The sequence below is a fragment of the Panthera tigris genome, chromosome D2 (genome assembly GCF_018350195.1).
Source record: "Panthera tigris isolate Pti1 chromosome D2, P.tigris_Pti1_mat1.1, whole genome shotgun sequence".
NCBI classification, from domain to species: domain Eukaryota; kingdom Metazoa; phylum Chordata; class Mammalia; order Carnivora; family Felidae; genus Panthera; species Panthera tigris.
The window spans coordinates 48,281,169-48,288,727 of NC_056670.1; the positions used below are offsets into that span (position 1 = coordinate 48,281,169).

Here is a 7,559-nt window from a genome sequence, read left to right on the forward strand (position 1 = left end):
GACTTCCTTCCCATTTATAAACCCTCCCAGTGGCTGGTGGAGCTCAAACCTCGGGAAGCAATTGATCAAATGTGTCTGCACTGAGGAATAAGTGAATGATGTTGGGTTCTGAGCCCTCTGGGACAGGTATTTCTTAACAGACATGGCTGGAGTCAGGGGGGGATGTTCGGCATTTTGAGGAGACAGGCGGCTCGAGGGTCTTCTCCCTCACGCCCATGGGGAAAGCCTCTTCTGGAGAAGGAATTATTGAAGGCAAAAGTTATTTTATGATGCTCGCCCCGCCAGAGCCCTGAAGAACGGGTGAGTCCCTGTTTTCTCCCTTCTGCCTCTAGCTCCCACTAAATCAAGATGTTTTTGAGTGCGGGGCAGGCCTGACCTGTCAGTTCAGCGTGGCCAGTAAATCTCACGGTTTCACAGAAGTAGCCCTGAGTGGGGAGGCTGCCGGCTCCAACCTGCTCTCCTTCCTAAAAAGGAGAGGGAGATACACCAAAGGGCTGGGGGAGCACCTGGGTGCCCCCATCCTGGGCTCTGCTGCTGTGGATGAGCCCACCTCTTAGGCAGGCTGAGTCCAGAGTTGTCTCTGAGTGCAAACTCAGTCACATCACCCTTGCTTAAAGTGTTCGTTTCAGTGACGACTCGTTATTTTCACGATGGAACCCAAATGCTTTATCCTTCCAAGTCTGGTTGTCTCACCACAGGACCCCTCTGACTCACCTCCCAGCAACCTTTGCTGCACACACAGTGTTCTTGTCCCACCCGACACCGACTGCTGTCGCTGTGCCTCCCTGCCTCCCCATGTTCTTTTCAAGAAGCCTCTTGGTACCCTAGGAACCGGGCCGGGTCTCACTCACTCTGGCTCCTGCAGCTGTGTGTGGGCTCCCAGCACTTCCCAGGGGCTCAGGGGCAGTGCCTCCCCCTGGCTAGTGCCAAGCATTTCTGTCATCTCAACAGGTTTCCCTGTGACACCAGGACCTAGGTCCTGCTCAGTGCCCACGAATACGTCACCTGAAAGTACAGGGGAGCCAACGTCCCATGGAGCAAACGTGAGCGGTGGGAGATCGCAGTTTGATAATTCGTTGTCCCCCTTTATCCTGTACCTTTCAGTGGACCTTGGCTCCACAGAATGCTCCTCTGAGAATGGGACCCACACAATGGAGCCATAGGTTGCACGTAGCTGTGGCCACACTGATGCAGTGGCCTTGCTCTCATATGTTCTCTCTCCTTCCATGCTCTGCTCACTCCCGCTGCCTACGATGGCACTTCTGTATCAGTGTGCTAAGCTTGCCGGAACAAAGCACCACACCCCAGGGAGGCTTAAACAACAGAAATGTATTTCTCCCAGTGCTGGAGGCTGAAAGTCTGAGATCCAGGTGTCTGTAGAGTTGGATCTCTCTGACACCTCTCGCCCTGGGTTGTAGACGGCCATCTACTTCCCGTGTCCCCGCCGTGGTCTTCCCTCTGTATCTGTGTTCTTATCTCTTCTTAGAGATAAGCCATCTTAGATTAGAGCCCGTTTTACCTAAATCACCTCTATAAAGACCCTATCTGCAAATATAGTCCTATTCAGAGGTACTAGGACTTCAACATACGAATCTGGGGGGAATACGATTCAGTCCATTATAACTCCCTAACACAGTGACAGCCCGTGAGTCCTCTGCTTTCTGAGACACTAAGACTGAGACCTTGTCAGTTTGCTCGGCAAAACTATAAAATCTTGGAGGCGAGGAATGAGGACCCACCTTCGTATTTGTATCCTTCGTGCATGAGGCAGAACACGGGGTAGGTATGGAATAAAAACGTCTAGGACTGATGCTGGTGTCATGTGACATAATTCCCAAATGCCCAAAGTTTGCCCCCTCATGGATGTCTTCTTTAGGAATGGATTGATTCCCATGTGTGTATGTGTTTTGCCCTTGATAAATTCCAATATAGGAGAGTGTTTATTACTTTTTAAAAAGCTGTCCCGTGTTTATTCAGTTTATTGCAATCACACCCTGAGAAACAGGTGTCTAAAAGCTAACAGATGGGGAAGTTGAATGCAGAGAGAAAGACTTGTCCAAATCGTACCCAAGAGAAGTGGCCAGCATGGCCAACTTGGGCTCCGGTGTTCGCCAAACCCCTTTCCCAGCTGAGATTCTGAGTTTGCTGAGTGCCTTTGGCTCAGGCCTAGATGTCAACCCTTGTGCCGTGCATTCTAGTCCACAGTACTGCCCGATTAGTCACCATAGAAAAACCAAGAACAGGAAGCCAGGCCTCTGGAACCTTGAGCCCTCCAAAGCAGCTACCTTGCCAAGATTCCTGCAGCTGACAGTGTTGTAATTTATTGTAACTCGTGGAGCCATTGCTGGGCAGCTGAAGAAGACATTTCAAATAGACCACAGATGAACACCCAGGCAAAGGTTTGCGCGCCATCATGAAAACCTAGTGACCAGCTTCCTCCTCCTCCTCATCATTATTGTCATCATCCCCAGCCATGCCACACACACACATGTGCACTTACCTGCACATGTATGCATACACACACACACATGCACATCCACATACACACATGCGCATGCATACACATCTCTGAGATCCTCCCAGACCAATCTGAACCCACGGCCTTTACCCATGGCCCTGTTTGAACCGCACTGAGCTCCTAGGACTATCCTCGGCCCTCCCCTCTTGGATACTTAGAGGAGTCAGTCTGAGAGCATTTTGTCTGGGGCATGCTGTTGATAATCACCTCTGGCCCCAAACACTGCAACCTAGAGGCCAGACAACAAAAACAAAGCAAGTCAAACATTCTCCGACAAATGGCTTTATCGCTAATACTTCCTAAATGAAATAACAAACATGAGCAGGGGCTTGAACATTAATTTGGCACTTCTGACAGAAAAGACAGAATGAGAAATGGTCAAAAATAGCTGATAACACTTGCAGTCCTCATAATGAAACAGAAGATGGTTAGATCTGAGAGAGCTGTTTCAATCACCCCCAAAGATCTTTTCATCCCATAGATTACCCAACTGATTGATCGATTTGCCTGTCTGTCTGCCCAGGGGGATTGCTTGAGTCATAACCCGTCAGTTTCACTCTAAAGCAGAACCTACAGCAGCCACATGTATTGGGACATTTAACAGGAAATGTTTTCCCTTCATATTTTCTTGCTTTTAAGGGAAGATGCCCAAGATAAGGCAGCGAGGGGCCAGATGAGTAAGGACCAAGGCAACCGGGCTTCGGTCTCACTGAAGCAGAGAGGGGAAGCAAGCACTGGAAGGAAGAACCACTGAAACTTGCTTGGTTTTATGACCCTGAGCACACCTGCCGTTCTGTTCCCCTTCCCATTAAAGTCCCCTTTCCCAAGCTCACAGACATGGTCTTCGGTGGTCCTGGGACGATGGGCATAATTTGCACTAGGCCAGCCCCTCGTTCCCACGCTGTGGGGGAAGGGTCCCTGAGCTGGCTTTGAATGATGAAAGCCTCGAAGCAGCCTGCTCCTAGGCCCCCTTGCTTGGGAGGGGTCACGCAGGCAGGCTGGGCTTTGAAAATGCAGGGGGCTGTCTGCCTCTAGAAGGTGGATCCAGCGACGAGGGAGACAAGCCAGCTCAAAGGATCTCCCTAAACCCACACGGGCGAGTTTCCTCCTGAGGCCTCTTAAAACTCAGGCTACGAAAAGACGGTGGTGGTCTGACTGCTGTTGCAATCTGAGGGCGAACATTTATCACACTGAAGGGCCAGCGAGGCTGTTGTTTTGATCTCCTGTTTACATAGCCCTGGCCTCTGCGGCGTTCCGAGGAATCCGTGTCCCATGCAGCCTGGGGACCTCCCGGGGGCCGGGCACCACCGCCTTGTGTCGGTTCCGCCACATGTGTTTTTGCAGCTTTGGCCGCCTCCGCTCACAGGACGCAGTGGCCCTGGCTAGCTCTTGCTGGGTAGCAAGTGCACTTGCTGGTAGAGTGGGCCCCTCACATCTGTGCCCTGCAGGGAGCCAGTGCTGCTCCACTATTCTAAACAGTACTCAGGGGGTGGGGTTTCTTTCCCTCTTTCACACGTCAAAGATGTAGAACCACTCTGTCTCCCCACATGGACCAAACCGAAGATACATCATAAAATCGCAGCCGAGTGTGATTGACTGGCAAGTCCTAGGCACAGCCCTAAATGTTTTGCATGCGGCATCTCAATAAATCCCGTTTTTACAAACAAGGAACCAGAAAACCCCTGAGGTCACCCAAGGGCCAGCTAGTGGTGTTATCTAGGTTATCTGATTGGGATTCCAAACCCTTCCTCTTAACTACCCTGTTATTCTACCTTTGAAACTGTCATCTCCAGCTCCTGTGGGGACCACTTTCCCGGACTTCACATCCCGCATGCTCCATTTCATTCGTTCAGAGAGGCCAGCACGGGCTGCAAAGTTCTACATGTGTGGGGCCTCGGAGACAAAGCTCCAGTGTCTTTCCTGCGGCCACAGGGCTTAGCTGGTCTCCCGTTGTGGGAACATCCAGACCTGCAGACAGGCTTAGTATTTCCTCCTTCAGATGGCGTCCTGCCCTAAGCCCAGTGCTCAGAACCCCTGCAATCAAAAGCAGATGTGCTATCATGGAATTCGAAGCTCTGGGGTTGGATGTGACCTTTACGATCACATCAAGTTCATCCCCGAGGGCCCTGCTCCAGGCTGTTCTGTGAAACCTCCCCCACCTATTCACCCAGACAAGTTTTAAGAATCTGGATTACAGACGTTTCTACTCCAGTCCAAAAACGAGGAAATGCTCCTATTCCCTTAAGTGTCTGATCACTTACCATCTTCAACCTGATTTCTATGTCTCTTTGAACTTTAATATCCCCTCTGCACCATGGAAGTCTATGTATTTAGGAACACCAGCAAAGGTGAACCCTGGTGGAGTTTGAAAAGAGTCAATATTTCTTTGAAGCCCACGAGCCCTTTTTGTAGGCACCCACTTGTTCCTGAAAAATATAATGAAACTTGCCTTCTACTTATCATCTTTGTCAACAGCAAACATTTATTTAGCACCTGCTACATATTCATTAAAGCTGACACTGGACAGAGAGGGTGATAACAAATATACAAATGTATGTTAAAAATATCTTGCATGGTGGGGCGCCTGGGTGGCTCAGTTGGTTAAGCATCTGACTCTTGATTTCGGCTCAGGTCATGATCTCAGGGTTCGTGGGATCGAGCCCCGTGTCAGGCTCTGCACTATCAACGCGGAGCCTGCTTGGGATTCTCTCTCTCCTTCTCTCTCTCTGCCTCTCCCCCACTCATGCGTGCACACACTCTGTCTCTCTCAAAATAAAGAAATAAACTTTAAAAAATATATCACGCATGGCCTCAAGGGAGCACATGAGAGGCAGATAAACTCAAACTTCCTTAGCACTCATATGATACAAAACCCAAATAGGAAGAGCTGTGACAGAAGCAAGGGTTTCTACCCAGGCACAGTGGAAATGCTTCAAGAATAAAGCGGCCTTTGACATTACAACCAAAGATAGGTGAGACTCTCACAAATAGAAAAATCACCTGTGGAGGATGCTTTCCAAACTAGGAAAGGACACAGTACATGGTGGCCCGGAGAATCAAGAACATTCTGCCGTAACCAGGAATTAGAAGGGGATGGCCGAGATCTGGGGGGAGAGCATGGGGGTAGATGATGAGGCAGTTGGGTCACGTTCAGACTCTGGAAGGTCTTGTGGTTCAAGAACTTGGATATTCATCCATTGTTTTCACCCTCCAGATTGGCGGTCTGTCCCTCATGTCAAAGCCATGGGAAGAAATGGCTGGGTCGCCTTGGCGGCAAGGTGGATGCCACGGCTTCTTTTCTTGGCCACTTGTTCCTCTAAGTGAAGAAAGAAGCCCCTCTTAAGCATGCCATTCCATCTGATCACCTGTGCCTCCTTGAAGGCCAGTTAAGATGTGGCCCTCCCCAACTCGCTGTCCCCTCCCTTCCCACCAGGGCCGATGAGTCTTCTTTTGCTCTGTCCTCGCAGACACCGTATATGCCTTCTACTCAGGCATTCAATCCATCTATCAAGATGATTTATGGACCCATCTGTCCTCTTCACTTAAGTGAGAACTTGTCAAGAGAGGGATGGTTTCTTACTCTTCACACCTCACAAGGTCACTTAGGACAGCGTTAGAGAGATTCATTTATTCAGAGTCCCCTAGTGAGTACACAGGAAGCACACAACGTTTCTATGTGGGCAGCAGACGAGAGACCAGGTGAGTGAAGAGTATGCCATTTTCTGTCTCCAATGGAGCCTCAAGGCCATAAAAGTGAGAAACTGCTGGAATCCAAGGGGGCAAATAAGTAACATGATAAGACTATTATAGTAATGGGGCTCTGGTCCTCTTCCCATGGGTTCTTCCAGTGGAGACGGGCTCTGAAAGTACATCTGACCACTCTTTCCCAAACCAGATAAACATGTAAAGAATGCCTGGAAATTCAGCTTCAATTCTGCCTCAGTGGCCTTGCGTGGATTGCAAACATTCATTAGGTATTCTCTAGGGAAAAGACATTCAGGTGGCTGCCACAAAGGGTGGGAGGTGAATTAATCGGGCTCAGATGAGATAAAGTTTCAAAATCTCTAGAAGCACAGATAGAACCCTAGTGAGTGCCAAGGAGGAAGAGATTGCCTCCAGCTTGGGAGAACGAGTCGGGGCCTAATCTATGGCAGAATTTGCTTGTATACTTCTAAACCGTCGTCCTCTTATGCCATGACATTAGTCTACGAGGTGGGAAATGACTCTGTAGAACCAGAGAAAATTAATCTCAAATCAAGGTGGTAGAATTGACAGGCACAAGTGAAAACTGGCATTAGGTACTGCTTTAAACATTCACAAACTCTTAAACGTGGTTTCTTAATCTCTATGTTATTAACATTCTGGTCTGGTTGATTCTTTGTTGTGAGCCTTAAATACTGTGGGGCGTTTAAGAGTATCCCTGGCCCCTTCCCAAGAAATGTCAGTAACACCCCCAGCCCAGTTGTAATAACCAAAACAAAAATTGCCAAATGTCCCTGGGACACCAAGTCACCATTGGTTGAGAAGCACTTCCTTAAGCCTAGTCAGATAGTGTGCCCACCTCTCCAGATGCCTTCTGTTCCCGTCAGATGCTACCACACGCCTTCATCTCCTATCCACCCTGGCTCGTACCATAACCAAGCACAACAGATGCTGTTCCCATTTTCTCTCAGATGTCTTCCCTCTTGGTCATCACCAACAGGGTGGCTCTTTGCTCACTCAGCTCTCAGTTCCCGTGGACAACCTCCATGTGCATTCTGATGTCACCAGCCCACTCGGAGGTCACCACTCGTGTCATTTGCCTTCTGGGCTCACTCCCCTGGCATGACATTCATTTGAAGGGGCCCTTCCTCATCTGGATGCTTTCCCCATTGATTCTTGGTGTAGCCCACATTCTGAATCCTTAGAGAGAAATGCATCCCAGGTCTCAACTTCTGTCATCTATAAAATAGCAATTAGAAAGATCTGGTTAAATTTCCATCAAGGTGCTGCTGAGCTCTAAAGGCTGCGAGGGAGGAGAGAAGGCAAGAGTGTTGTCGCC

At 49.3% G+C, this 7,559-nt stretch overlaps 1 long non-coding RNA gene across 1 annotated transcript; it reads right to left on the reverse strand.

The window, feature by feature from the left end:
• Positions 1-1,963: 1,963 nt before the first annotated feature.
• Positions 1,964-7,247, reverse strand: LOC122232012. Its single transcript, XR_006209325.1, has 4 exons — positions 7,080-7,247; positions 5,519-5,834; positions 4,291-4,552; positions 1,964-2,352 (listed from the first exon to the last, which is right to left on the reverse strand). It is a non-coding gene; the product is annotated as an uncharacterized LOC122232012 (long non-coding RNA).
• Between the last annotated feature and the right edge of the window lie 312 nt (positions 7,248-7,559).